At 48.7% G+C, this 14,248-nt stretch overlaps 1 protein-coding gene across 4 annotated transcripts in view; it reads left to right on the top strand.

Annotated features, from left to right (window-relative positions):
- LUZP1 (leucine zipper protein 1) overlaps positions 1-14,248 on the top strand; it is a 455,239-nt gene that overhangs the window by 341,765 nt on the left and 99,226 nt on the right. The gene's annotated exons all lie outside the window — the stretch shown is intronic.

Raw genomic sequence — 14,248 nt, 5'->3', positions numbered from 1 at the left:
CGCATCGCCTTCATTCTGCACCTGAAATAAAGGACAGATCACAGGTTAGAAAGACAACATAAAGGGGGCCTCACTTGAACTTTGAACTTTCATACTTACGGCGCATCGCTCAGGAAAGTCAAGTGGATTTTGCCAGCGCCATTCTGAAAACCAGTGAAGTAACTGGACGAACACGCGCCCCTGCACCAGAAGCAGGATGGAGAGTTCATCCTTCCAAACCATAAGGTGAGCTTAAACCGGGGTTTGGAGGAAGTTAGAGACGAACGAAGGGGGAAGGGGGAAAGGGGGGAGCTAGCACACTATTCTGCAGACTGTTAATCCCCTTTCTCATCTGCAGAAGGATATTCCTACGGGCCAGGCAAGCACGATTTGGAGGTCCTGTCCAATCAGTGTTCCGGGTCCTGCGCATCACGCTAGAAGAGGCCACAGCAATCCAGACTAGACCCGCGCCCCCGTGGGAACCAGGTGAGCGCTACACCAGTCTATGATAATGGACAACTACAAATCCCCTAAGACCCTCCTGAGGATCAATGGCTCCCTATCAACCCCAATCCCTATGACCTGTGGGACGAGGCAGGGCTGCCCACTTTCACCCCTTCTCTTCGCGCTGACAATGGAGCCTTTTGCCCAAAGAATTAGACGGAACAAGCTCATCAAGGGTCCCCAAGTAGGGCCATCCCAACACAAAATTGCGTTATACGCCGACAACGTCCTTCTGGCGCTCTCAGAACCCATCTCCTCAGCAAAACACGCCCTGGCAGAAATAGCTAACTTCGGAAAGGTCACCGGCTTCTCTGTCAACTTCTCTAAATCAGTAGCCTTGGGCATCGGCCTCCATCGAGAAGATCAAGAGGCACTAACCAAGTTGTGCCCGATCATATGAAAGAGATAATCCATCCCCTACCTGGGAGTCCACATTACAGCAAACCCAAGAGACACATACCAGGCAAACTTCCCCAGATTATTCTGAGAACTGGAAGGGGATCTGAAGCGCTGGTCCACTCAGGAAATCTCACTACTGGGACAGGTCAGAGCCGCCAAAATGAACCTGCTTCCGAGATACCTCTACGCTTGCTCTTTCCTCGCAGTGGCCATCCCAAAGCCAGCTCTCCAGGACCTGCAGAAGAAAATGCTGAAGTTCATATGGAGAGGCAAGAAGGCCAGACACCCATAAAACCTTGGTTGGCAACTCTAGACTGGGGGTTCCCGATCTCCGGGCCTATAGGGCGGCAGCACAGCTAGCACACATCCGTGCTTGGCAGATAATCACAGACCGCCCTAGATGGGTGGAACTGGAGCAAGCTCAACTACCGCTCCCCCTGCGATTCCTCACACATATCCAGCCCTCCCTGAGAGAACACTGGAAGTCACTCTTGCTAACATCTAAACACACGCTAAGCATCTGGGACTGGCCTCTCAAACAAAAGGAAATCCCAAGAGGACAAAGCCCACTCTCTCCAATCTTCCATAACCCAAACTTCTCACCGGGGATGGACCCCCGCAACTTCCAGAACTGGATTGATGGCGGCCTCAAGACCCTGGAACAGCTATATGCCGGAAACATACCCCACAACTTTGAGCAATGTAAGGCGGTGTTCCAACTACAGGAAAGAGACAGATTTACCTACTGCCAACTCCGGCACTGGTGCTCGCATCCCCAGACCCTCCAGGCTGCCACTCGCCCCCTCACTCTCCTTGAACTGACGCTTGAGGACCTACCATCCCGGGGCACGATCTCAGCCCTGTACAGATGCTTCCTGGGGGACTTCCTAAGTGCAAGAACGCAATGCATGGCCCAATGGGAGGGCGACCTGGGCCACCCGATCGCCGGCCAGACCTGGGTGGACATCTGGACACGTACCCACTCCTCATCTACCTGTGTTACCAATAAAGAATGCGCATACAAGATCGTGCTGCGATGGTACTACCCCCACACCCCCTTAGACTACACCACATGAACCCACGGGTAGACTCATCCTGCTGGAGAGGATGCCCCCAGCCTGGCTCCTTCTTCCACATGTGGTGGGCCTGCCCAAAGATCCAGCAATTCTGGGAACAGTGCCTGGCGACGATCGAACAAATTACCGGGACGAGACTCCTCCTGGAACCCGAAACAGTCCTTCGGGGGGTTCCGACCCCCGGGGTATACCCCCGCTCCGGAAACCGACCGAAATTAGTAACGCAATGCCTCCTGGCAGGCAAAACTGTGCTAGCCCGCTTCTGGAAGTCCCACTTCTAGGGAAAATTATGGGACATCCTGATCGCGGAAAAAGTGACCGTCCTGCACCGCTTCCAGAATGTATGGGCTCCAGTATTGGACTATGACCAGCGATTTCCTGCCTTAACATTTAAACCGCTCAACACTCGATGGGCCCTGAAGGATCAAGAGCCCACCTGAGCGGCAGGGGCTGCGGACGATCCCACGGAGCGGGGGAACTGGGGGAAGGAAGGTGGGGACGAGAGGGGGGAGAGGGAGGAGGAATATAAGCTAAAGGGAATTATTAAAAAGGAGTAAAATCCTCATGCAATGTTTGTAAATTGTCCTGCCTTGGTTTAAAATAAACATATTTAAAAAAAAAAAAAAAGAAGAGGCTTGAGCGATTTTGAAGGCGTCGGGGAAGGTGCCAGAGCTGAGAGTCATTTAGTATGGTTCTTGCGTGTTCTCCTGCGCAGGAGGACGAGAATATTTAATTCAGGACCGAGGCGGGGTAGGGGTCAAGGGGCGAACTGGATGGTTTGCTAGCAGATAGGTCAAGAAACTTGTCGCTGGAGGTGGGTCTGAAGGAATCGAAAGTGGGTAGGTCTGGGGATGGGGCGTAGGGGTGAGGGGTGCTTGTTGGGTTGCTCGGTTGTTGAAGGGGAAGGGGGGGAGTGGAGGGACAGTTTATTAAGGACGGTTGTCGTGTCAAGAGCGGTAGTGTAGAAGTGTAGGCAGAATGAGTCACGGTGCGATTTTGTAGTGGCAGATTGGGAAGAGGTGCAAGAGGGTTTGATTAATTCAGAAATGATTTTATGGAGTTCTTTGCTGCGGTTTCCACAATTGAGAATTGGTTTGTTGTAGTAGGCTTTTTTGGCTTTCCGGATTTCAGCTTTGTAGATGGTGAAGGCGAAGGCGGATCTGCTATGATCGGATTTTAATGCTCGCCATTTGCGTTCTAGAGATTTATTTTGCTTTTTGGTGTTCCTCGGTTCAGGTGTGAACCATTTGGGGGATGGTCCATTTCATGAGGAAGCAGGGCGTGAGAGGGTTAGGGGGATTAGAGATTCATTGAGCCAAGAGTGGAAGGAGTTGACAGATGGGGATCTGTCTGGGGGCGGGCATGTTGGGGATCTAAGAAGTAGGGCTTCGGCAAGGTCAGGAAGGATCTTTATTTTGTTCCTGCATTTTAGGACATGCGTGAGACCAGAGGGGTGTAGGGTGCAGGGGTGAGGATGGAGAAAGGGATGATGAAGTGGTCGGACCAGATGAGGAGTAAGGGGGGGATAGATGAATAGGGTCATAGTAGCTCAAGATTGCATCAAGGGCGTGCCACTTAGAGTGGGTTGGACAGTTCGTAAGAAGGGAAAGGTTGAGCGCATCAAGACCGTTGACCAGAGGATGGGTCATGGGGTTGGTGGGAATGTCCAGCCAGATATTGAAGTCTCCTAGGAGAGTCAGGGAGGGGTGATTTACTTGAATGGTGGCTACAGAATAACAGAGGTTCTTTGTGAAATGTCTGTTGTATCCAGGAGGTCTGTAGATGAGAAGGAAGCTTTGGTAGTTAGTTGAGGTAGTGAGAGTTTAACTAGAAGGGATTTGCATGATGGAATGCATGTCTGAGGTTCGATGAGTGAGACAGAGAAATTAGATTTGAAGAGAACTGCCACGCCGCCTACTCTGGACGGTCTGTTGAGTGGGATAAGGGAGTAGCCGGGGGGAATGCTTCATGTGCAACAGGGGCAAAGTCGTCGGTGAGCCAGGTTTCAGTGATAAAGACTAGGTCAGGTTTGTCAGAGGAGAGGAGATTGAAGATGCTGTGTCTGTTTTTCGCTACAGAGCGGGCAATGAAAGGGATGCATTTGACTTCAGAGTGAGGTGGGGTCATGGAGGAGGTAATCGGGGAGAGGGCAGAAGGCGTTTGGGGGTTTGGATGGTTGGACGGAGGGGTGGGGTATTCTGGCTTGTTGAAACCGGGAGAGATGGGGGTGGGTAGAGATGGGGCAGGGTGCCAGCGGATTGTGTTACATCGGTGGAGGATGGGAAGAGTAGGCAGGTGGAGGAGGATATCGGGGGGGGAGTGGGTAGACTCGGGGAGGGTCATGCAGGCGGGTAGATGTTCAGAGGGTCTGAGGGAGTAAGAGATTTTAGTGGGCCTCGAACTGTTAGAAGTCGCGAGAGAGGGGGTGGAAGTAGGGTGAGGGCAGGGGGGATTATGGTGGGGTGGGTTGCAGGGAGAGAATGAAAGGTAGGGTTGAGGTAGAAGTGGTGAGAAATAGGCATTCGTGGAGGGGGCCAGACTTGTTTCCTACTTTTTTCGGGTTTTGATGCTAAGGGGGTGTGAGAGAGGGTAGGGGGGTTGGAAGGTGATGGAGCTGAAGCTATTGTTCTTGCAAGGGTTGAGACGTGCAGTTTTTAGAGACGGGAAGGGATATGAAGGGGAGGTTTGTTGGTGGGGTTAGGGTAGTGCAAGGGGCAGGTGTGGTGGTGTTGAGAGGGTGGGCAGCTCTGAGGTCGGTTAGGAGAGAGGGGCCCTCATTACAACACCATCAGTAACCAATGGCGCTATTAGCACCATGGTTGCTGCCGGTATTGTAACGAGTCCGCCAATGTTCAATGGGGAATTACCACCCCATTCCAAAGTTGGCGGGTGCGGTAATTCCCCATTGAACATTGGCCCTTCCCCATTCCCATTTTTGCCCCATAGGGCTCAATGGGACGGGGAAGGCGGTAATAACGGTACCGCAAATTGCGATACCGTAATTGCCTCTGAAGTCCCTTTGCGGGTCCCTACTTTAACGGCTGGTCCAGACCAGCCGTTAAGGTCGGGTCTCGCAAAGGGACCTCATAATTAGGCGCTAAGGGGTTAACGGCGCTGCAGCCTTTTACGGCGACATTAACCCCTTAACGCCAGGGTCGTGATGACCCCCAGGGACTTGTGGGTGAAAGGGATGGGGGGATGTTCGAAGGGGAGTGCATGGGAGGAGTGGAGGAATTTGAGGGTTTGAGCTGTTTGGAGTGCCAGAGGGCTCCTCTGGTTTGCAGGTTTGATAAGGGGCGAGGTGTCATGACGTGGGATATTAGGGAGTTCTCAATAGCGGTCAGAGGGAGGAGGGGGCCTGGGGGATTGGGTGGGAAGGGTCGAAGGGAATAGGTTTCTGTGGAGGGAGGTGGTTAGCGAGCCAGAGTGCACCTCTGATTTAGAGTTGTAAGGAGGGTGGTGGTAGGAGAGTGGGCGAGTGGCTTTAGGCTGCCGTGAAGTGTGTTGGTGGGTTTCGACTGTTGAGTTCAGGGGTTTAATAGAAGGGGGATTTGAGAAGGATGGTGCTAGAATTCGGGCCAGATGCGGTGGGGGGATGAGTGAGGAGGGGAGGGCGGGATTGGGGGAATCCAGGAGTCGGGACGAATGCGAGAGGAGGGATCTTGCGAGATGGTTTCTCCATCTGGAGGAAATGGGAAGCTGGGAGTGGAGAGCTAGTGGTGTTAAGTGGGCCCTAGATCTACAGATCCACAGTCTGGACAATTAAAAGCGTTTTAGACAGGCGGGATACAGCACAGTAATTTCTTGGGGACGCTAATTAGATGTTAGAAATGCTGTCACGACCTTCGCCCAAAACCCCCTCTGGCAAACCCATTGGCCAGTGGAGTCAGGACTCGGGCCTCTAGAGCTTGGCACCCTCTTCAAAAGCCCTCATGGGGCCAGTCCTGGCGCCTATGGCGCCAGGCTCATACACCATGAACAACAATGTGCTTGGGAACTACTTTATTGTATTGTCAGCCAACATGGAGGCATCCACATAACTTGGTTCCTAAGTCTAGTGTTTTGGGTGTGGTAGCCTAGGGACTACTTTACCTGGACTATTTTGGTGGGGCTATTTAAAACACACCCAAGCAAGACAACACGCTTCACGTTACTTTGCCGCTTGCAACGTGACGCTCACCGTGTCCAGCTATTCCCTCGAACCTCGGAGAAGCAGAACCTGCAAGGAGACAAAAGGAACATCATTAGCAGCAGCATCTTACCTGCAGTCTTCATCTTTAAACACTTGCAGCTACTGAGAACAGCTTCCTCGAATCAGCACGCCTCCCGGACAGAACGTCCCTGAAAGAGGAAGATAGAGGTAACATTAAAGAAAGCAGTAGAGACAAAATTCAAATTACGAACTACTCAAAAGGCTTACCTGGCTGGTCGCCTCTCGGCTGGCACCACTCCGGACATTCCACTCGCGCTGAAGAACACTGCGACCTACAAGAAAGGAAAACACAGGTTAGCAGAGGCAAGACTTTGCAGCGCTGTGCATAGCCCTTATTTACCGCATCATAGCGCTCTTAATGCGCCATCATTTACCAGCGGGGCTCAACCAAGCCAGTTCGCCGCTCTAAAGCTCCGCATACCTAAGGGTGAAAAAAGAGACATTTTAAACAAAGAAAGGCATGCAGGATAGCAACAAAACTAAAGAATAGCACTAAGACCTACCTGAACAATATCAAACGGGCCGCGTCAGTGAAGGAACTGGACCGCACTCACCCATGAAAGACAACACGCCCCTGCTAAGAAGGCAGGACGGAGAGCACGCCTAATTCTACCACAAGGTGAGGAGAGGGCGCCAGAGGGACTGAAATCATACGGTGGTGGAGGGAGGATACTTACCCCAGTCGGTCAGTCTTGAACACAGTCCTCCTGTATTTTCAGGCAGAACCTTTCCCGCAGACCACATCAGGGCAAAGCTGAGAAGCATACCAGCCAGTAACACAGCAGGGTGGCGTCCCTGTGGATACCAGGTGAGCGTAACAATGCTAGCAGGAACAGTTTCTAAGCGATTTGGTCTGGCAGAGTACAACACAGTAGTGACCAAGACGCAATAGGCATAATACGACACTGTGGTAGCTATGTCCCTTCCCCTAACTAGGCGTGACAAAGTTAGGTCAGTGAGCCAGGCACAACTGATCACAGTAATCTCTTGTGTAAACTAACAAGACGTGAGATAGGCAACACAGTAGTGGGCAGAATACGACACAGTAATATTAGCGTGCACTATCTAGATGCGACACAGAATTAAGGGGCAGAATACAACACAGTAATCTTTGAGCACACTATATAGATGCCACACAGACTTAATGGGCAGAATACAACACTGAGACACCTTGAAAGGAAAGAAAGGATCAGTTTTGCAGAGATGTAAAATATTTAGCTGTCTGAATCTGCCTTGAAGGTCTTAAGGGCTTCATCTATATTGTTGCCAAATGATTCTCACCTTTGCATAGCATATCAACAACTTTTTGCTGTACTTCTTGGCAAAAGTCTGTACAGCAAAGCCAATCCTGGCGTCTGAGGACTACCCTATTCTGTTTAAAGCTGGTTTCAGCCAGATCTACAGATCGATGCTGTGATTTGATGCCTCTTCTCCTTCTCGCACCAACAGCATAGCCTCTTTTCTTTTTTGTGCTTGCAGGTGTTCTAACAGAGGGGCCAAACAGTGCCACATTTCATGATCGTATCGTGCGACAATAGCCAGGGAATTATCCACTTTAACCGTAGTGACTTCAATGGTGAGAACCTTCTTACCCAAAAGCATCCAATTTTCTATTGTCATTGTCAGGAGGAGTGGCATTGTGTTGTGTTGTAGCTTTGCGGCTTGCAGCAGCTGAGACCACGGACTCTGGCGTCGGTTGTGGCGTAAGACATTTTGGAGTGGAATTTGGAGCCTTGCATTTCTTTTCCAAACTCCCGTTCACCGCCGGCTCCGTAAAGGGTTGTTTCATGGTACGGAGGCCCTCCTGCCATACATGAACGAGAATGGAAGAAACTGCTTTCCTCCTTTTCCCCATATGATCGAAGAGGAAGCAATCCTTCACTTCTTCCAAAATTAGGCCAAACTCCTGGTAGGCTTTAGCCATCATGAAGTGAAACACTCCAATGTCGTCTGGGGGTGAAGGTTGAGCTAGGCTACCCGGTGTGTCTTGGTCCGGATCCGTATCCCATGTGTCAACTCTCCTAGGAGAGGAGGAGGTGGTCGATTTTGTATCTCGAGGATCTGCGTCCTGGTCCATGTCGACTAATTCACCCTCTTCTTGTTCCCTCCTTCGTGGACTAAATGCACGTGGAGGTCTAGGAGGAGATTGCCTTCTAGGGTGTGCGCCCTGGTCTTGAAAGGTGTAAGACGCCTCCCTTTGTGTAGGGATAACCTGTGTGTCTCCATAAGGATGGATTGTTGGAGCCTGAGGCAGAGGAAGTCTGGCATCAAGCTGACCCAGTAGAGATTGTAGTGTAGAAAGGACCTGCATGGATAGCAGGGATTGAGAATTTACGAGAGTGTATTGGGTTTGCATACCTCCTGTTCCTGCCGATGTAGAAGATAGAGAAGGTGTTCGAAACTCTAGAGCTATTGTCATAACCATAGATGACCCTGAATGGGAACCTTTGACATTTCTTCCTCAGGATCCGTTTCAAACACCCCTTGGCATTCATATGGAGAGGGCTCGAAGTCAGACGGGATCTCGTGCTGCAGAATATCTTCTGGCATGACAGTTGGGCACATTTCCAGGGGAGGTTGGTCGTCCTTTTCCACGGTCGCAGATGAGGTTTTTAATATACCTTAAGGGCACAATATATTGGTTTCCATTTCTGAAACCTCCCGCCCGGTGGACGATTTACGCGTCGACTTCTCAGCCGGCGATTTTTTTCTTTGTCGACGACAGAGTGGTGGTCGGCAATGTGGTGGTCGACCAGGTAGTCTTCATTGAGGCGGTTGTCGACTGGAGACGATACGTAGACAGTGATGGAAATTCTGTGGTCGCCGTCGATGTCTTCGTAGACCGTGTTGACAACGGTTTGGACGACGTTTTAGTCAATGAGTAAGGTCCTGAAGAGGACTCTTGGTCGGAGGAAGATCTGTGTGATCCTGATGAGTGATGTTTTTTTAGTGCTCGTTGTGGTAGATTTTTTCACCAACGAGGTTGAGGAGGATGTCTTAGTTTAATGCTTGCCCGTTGACGACTGAGATTTCCGGGACGAGTCTGCAGATTTTGAAGATGGGTGCGAGCCCTTCTCTCTTGGGTTGTCTGACAGAGACTTTGACACAGTACTCTTAGAAGAGTGATTGCACCCTGCGTGGAACTTGTCACCACTTGACAGTGGTTTCTTAAGAGGTGAAAAGTGTTTGGCCTTGTCCTGGCTCGAAGATGATTTAGCCTCACCGGTCCTCTGCTTTTTCTCCACCGGCTCCTCTGATTTAGACCTAGATTGTGACAGCGACATCTTGTCAGAGGGAGTGGTTGCTCTTCCACTACGTGATGAGCCAACCTCCGATGCTGGGTAGGCCCCTTCATTGAGCCAACAGTTAAGGCGTCTATTTCTGTCTCGAGGAGTCTTCTGAGAGAACTCTAGGCTGCATCCGTCAGCCGAATGGTTTGGGACTGTAAAGGCACTACGAATGCCTGACTCCCTCATAGACATTCTTCAGGCAGCAGGTCTCACATGGCATAAACAAGGATTTTTTCAGTCTTGAAGTTTCCATAATGAAGGTGAAAACTGAGTATTTTCGGCGTCGAAGGACTTGAAAGATGAAATTTGAAAGATTTTTTTTTTAAAAAAAGATTAAAATTTTCTCTCAGGAGAGAAACGTGAGGAATCCCAACAGTTTGGAAGACGGTTGAAATCTGAGGGGAAGCTGCTGGGGCGGAGCTAGACACTAGACATCCCATTGGTGCTGCCTAAAGCATCCACAGCGACGTCGATGGGACACTCAAGGTGACAACTTTTTTTCCATAGGAAAACTACTAAGTTAAAGTTACCAGGGTTTCCCAACCTGACGACAGGGAATATTCACAGCATGTGAATCCATGAAAGATCCAATACTCGAGAAGGTTGTAGTTTCGAGAAAAGGACCCCAGGATGCACTGCTGCCTCATTAGCATGTGATGGAGAAGGCTGCATAAGGTCAAAAATATTCGTACTGGCTGCGCGGCATTTGAGGAATGAGGCGAGAGGCGTTGGTTTCCAGAAGTCGGGGGACTCTGGGTTAGATTGAGGATCGAGTTTGTTTGGAAATGTGCAGCGTTATAAGTAAAAGAAAGGAATAGCGCGGTGCAAATGAAGATTGTTTCTTTAGCGAAAAAGTAAGTGAAAGTTCAATCTTAAGGGCTGGAGAACAAGAAAAGATTGCAAGCAAATCAAAGGAGAGCAGTCAGAGTTAAGTTACCAATATAAGTATGCTTGGTTTAAATGAAAAGGAAGAAAAGAAATTGAGAAACACTAGCAGATGTTTACAGAAAAGGAACTTGGTCAAGCAACTACAAAGACTTCAGAGGCAAGCAAAGCAGAGTTGGAACAATTAACATTCTTTTCCGGAGAGTTACCTCTAAGCTTGGGGAGGAGGTAGCCAGGTAACCAATGGAATTAAGGAATAAAATAAAGGGGAGTTAAAGCTGTGAAATTGAAGACGAGTAACCATTAGATGGATTTATTTGCAGGTTTCCTGAAGGTGCAAGGCTCTTAAGATGGAGGCTTTTGGAGGAGACCGGGCCTTTTATTTTATCCACTCCCCCGGCTATGGTCACCTCAGTAGTTGTAATCAAAATATTGCTGGGTGGACCGGACTAAGGGGTCTGGAGGACTCATCTGCTCCTGCAGGATTCAGAGCTGGAACCTGATGGAACCAATGGGGATTTGCATCTCAGAGACTGCAGGTCTGAATGCCAGATTGACTTGGCCAGTGCAGCACTACCAAAATGACATCAGGACAGGCAGATGCAATTCAGAAGGTGAGCGTATGTTTATTCTCTAGGGGTTATCAGGAAGTTTCTAGTAGAGTACGGTTTGTGGTCATCCAGTGCGTGTGGGAATGTGCGAGTTTCAGTTTGTTACTTTTCTTAAACAGATTTCTTTCAGGAAGGCGAGATTGTCCCTTTCCAAGTTGGAAGGGGAAAGAACAAACTTAGTTAATTAATCTGCCTCTCTCCAGTCAGGTAAATCTTAATAGACCTTCTAACTTGCCTTTCACCCCAGCTTTCACAGTTTCGGGAGACTTAGCCTTCGACCCCAAATTCAGAAGATGCTTCAAGAGCGTGAAATGGAACCGGCAAGCAAGAGTGAGGGATATTCTGCTACTATAACACTGGGGTCTCTTGATTGATAAATGAGCCAACACTGCGTTGGAAGGATCATTCAGCCCTTCTGGAAAGACCCAGTTTCCTGCAGTTTACCTTTTTGCGGTGCACTTCCAGAAGTAGATCATTCCTCTTCAATAAGGGGCCAGGAGGATCTATGATTTTTTTGTTGGTGGCAGGTTCGGCCAAGGAAGTATCCTAAATTATTGGCAAACACTGTTCATAGGGTCTAGAGATTGAAGAGAAACGAAATTAGGTGTGGGGTATGAGTAAGCAATGAGTATTTGTAAATTCAGTTCCAAGAATGAAGCCACTCTTTGGAATTCAGAGGGCGTCGTACCAATCCAAAAATGAGGAGTTTTCCCCTGTGAAAAACCTGGACTGGTTTGAGAGTAGTTAGTTTGGTTGATGTTTACTTAACTAGTGGATACAGGACTTGGAGTCTTTCCCAAGTCAAGATGAGGGCAGAATCTAGAATCGACTCTATTTGGAACCGTCAGGTGGAGTAGAATTCGGTCAGGGGTTCTATATCTGCCACTTCAAATCCAGGGAAACCGAATAGCCAGCCTTCGTCCGACTAAGCCGGTAGGAAGTGAAGAAAGGCTTGGCCAGCAGAACGGTGCATTAGGTGAGGGGTGAAAACACTTCTAACCTAGGAAAAGCCGTCTACTCTAGGCACCAGTAGAGAAGTATCAGGAGTAGAATTGGCAGTGAGAAAGTGAGTAGGGTGAGAGGGGAAGGCAGATGAATCAAATTATATTTTTCCTGCTCTTTGTCTGCATCAGAGACTTGCAGATTGTGCTCCGCTTGCCCTTAGGGTGACACTCATCTTGTGGTGGCTATGACTGTAGGTGGAATACCAAGGGGGCGGGCTACTACTCCAAATGAGCCACCAACATTGGGCTGGGGAAGAAGGGAGGGGAGGTACTAGTAAGTGAAATGAAGTTGGTTTGGGATTAAAATGTGTAGCTTTGTAGGAACCACTTTGCTAATCCTGTGTTCCTGAACTGATCACACGCCCCCAATGAGCCAGAAAACTGCCATAGGGTCGCCCAGTCAAAATCCTTGTGAAAACAATTCCACTCTGGGACCTGAGGCAAAATGTACACGTCTCGCAGCATCTCAATTAGAAAGGCAGTTTCACTTCATTTGGGGCTGAAGCCTTCTTGTTGCAAGTCACACTTCACATGGGCTTCCCCGCAGCCCCTTCTGGGTTGTACGCCATACAGATGAAGAACAAATTACAAACACACAACATTGTTGGGGTAACGTTTTATTTTCACCCACTAACACCAGTCCCAACATATTCCAGGACTGGTACAATTATATAAACCAACTCAGTCCTAGCATATGTGGGGAAGATAATGCTGCATACAGAGGACACAATATTTTCTCTTAGCATTGTCATTTCTAAAGAGTGGTTCAGATTCATTCAAAACCTTCCACCCATCACTTTAGTTATAGTTGGTCTACTTGTGTGAGAGAGGGTATGCCCAGATGTTGGCTCCTCCTCAGGTACCGAGCTGCACCTCACTGATGAGGTAGACAAGGCCAAAACATGTCTAGGGTTACTTGTGCTTCCGTGCGGAGAGGACCTGGTCTAGCAGTTTGGGCTGGGCTGCTCTCAGTGGTGGCAGTACCTGACTGATTTGGATATAGCCGGACCCCTTTTGCTATGGATGAGAAGAGCAAAAAATCGGTAGTGTGGAAGGTTGGCCCAGGGCAGTGCCAGTGGCTCAGATGTATTCAAAACCTTCACCCAATGCTCAATTCTCCAGATAAGATTTTGAAGCTGGAGTATTCTACTCCTTATTTTGGGAGTAAAACTATGTTGGGGTTTGGGGGGGGGTTTAAAATGTAAGTCCATTTCCCATGTCCAATAGCGAAATTTGAAGGAGCAAGTAGTCAGGCATGTCCCAAATGCAATGAAGAAAATGCAGGTTTGATCCACATGTTTTGGGAATGCGGGGTGGTGCAGGGTTTTTGGAAGGTGGTTGCAGGGGGGTATCACTCTGGATATCATGTCCCCGGAAACGTGTATGCTGGGCCTGTTCAGGAAAAAAACTAAGAAAAAGCCTCTTGTAAAGATGAAAAACTTGATATACATATTAGCTAAGAGAAGCATAGCCATGCATTGGAAAGCTAGCAAGGAGCCCAGTATAGACATATGATGGGGAAGACCTTAAGAAATGGAAAACAGCAGAAACGGGGGTTTGGGAGAAAGCACTGGAGGGACAGAATCAGGAGTTGGGAACGGTTACTCTCCAATGGATTGCCCTGATGGTGACACTGTTCAATCAAAATGAGGAGGGCGTAATCCAAGGAACATTGGATGGAACTGGGGAAGTGTGATATAATCACAGTAGACAATGTAAGGCAGAGGGGGGAGGGGTTTGGAGAGTTATAGGGGGAACTATGAAACGTATTGATGCATATGATTAATGACACTGTGTGTTATTGTTGTAAGAAAATGGTAATACATTTTTATTTTGAAAAATGTAAATAAGAATAAACCATAAGGGCAGACCTTCTGGTTTTACACTGCTAGAATTGAACTCTATGGGAAATGTTTATGGCCTTTAAAATAAACTTTCCTTGGACAGCTTTCTAAACCTGCACTGGTTACTCATGGTGCCCAGAGGCCCCAGTTGACTCTGAAACCTTCTAATGACACTTACTTGATCGGGTCACAACCTAATCATACGTATAAAACTCAAATCTGTAAATTTGCATTGTCTTTTCTTACACAGTAAGACAATATATGTTCATGTGTATATTGTGAGGACGTTTCCTAATTGAAAGTTTTAAAGTGTTATACTATAGCTTTATCCACCACCTTGCTCTCTTCCTGAGAGTTTAGACTTTGCCCTTTTTTCACGTTTCCCAATAGGGCAGTCCGGCGGAATTGAGGAAAATGCTTTTGCCTTGGTTTCGGTAGGTTTT

This window comes from Ambystoma mexicanum, chromosome 11 (genome assembly GCF_040938575.1).
Source record: "Ambystoma mexicanum isolate Mex_15411 chromosome 11, UKY_AmexF1_1, whole genome shotgun sequence".
Lineage (NCBI taxonomy): Eukaryota > Metazoa > Chordata > Amphibia > Caudata > Ambystomatidae > Ambystoma > Ambystoma mexicanum.
The sequence above is the reverse complement of the archived record's forward strand: the minus strand, read 5'-3'. Positions and strand labels throughout refer to the sequence as shown.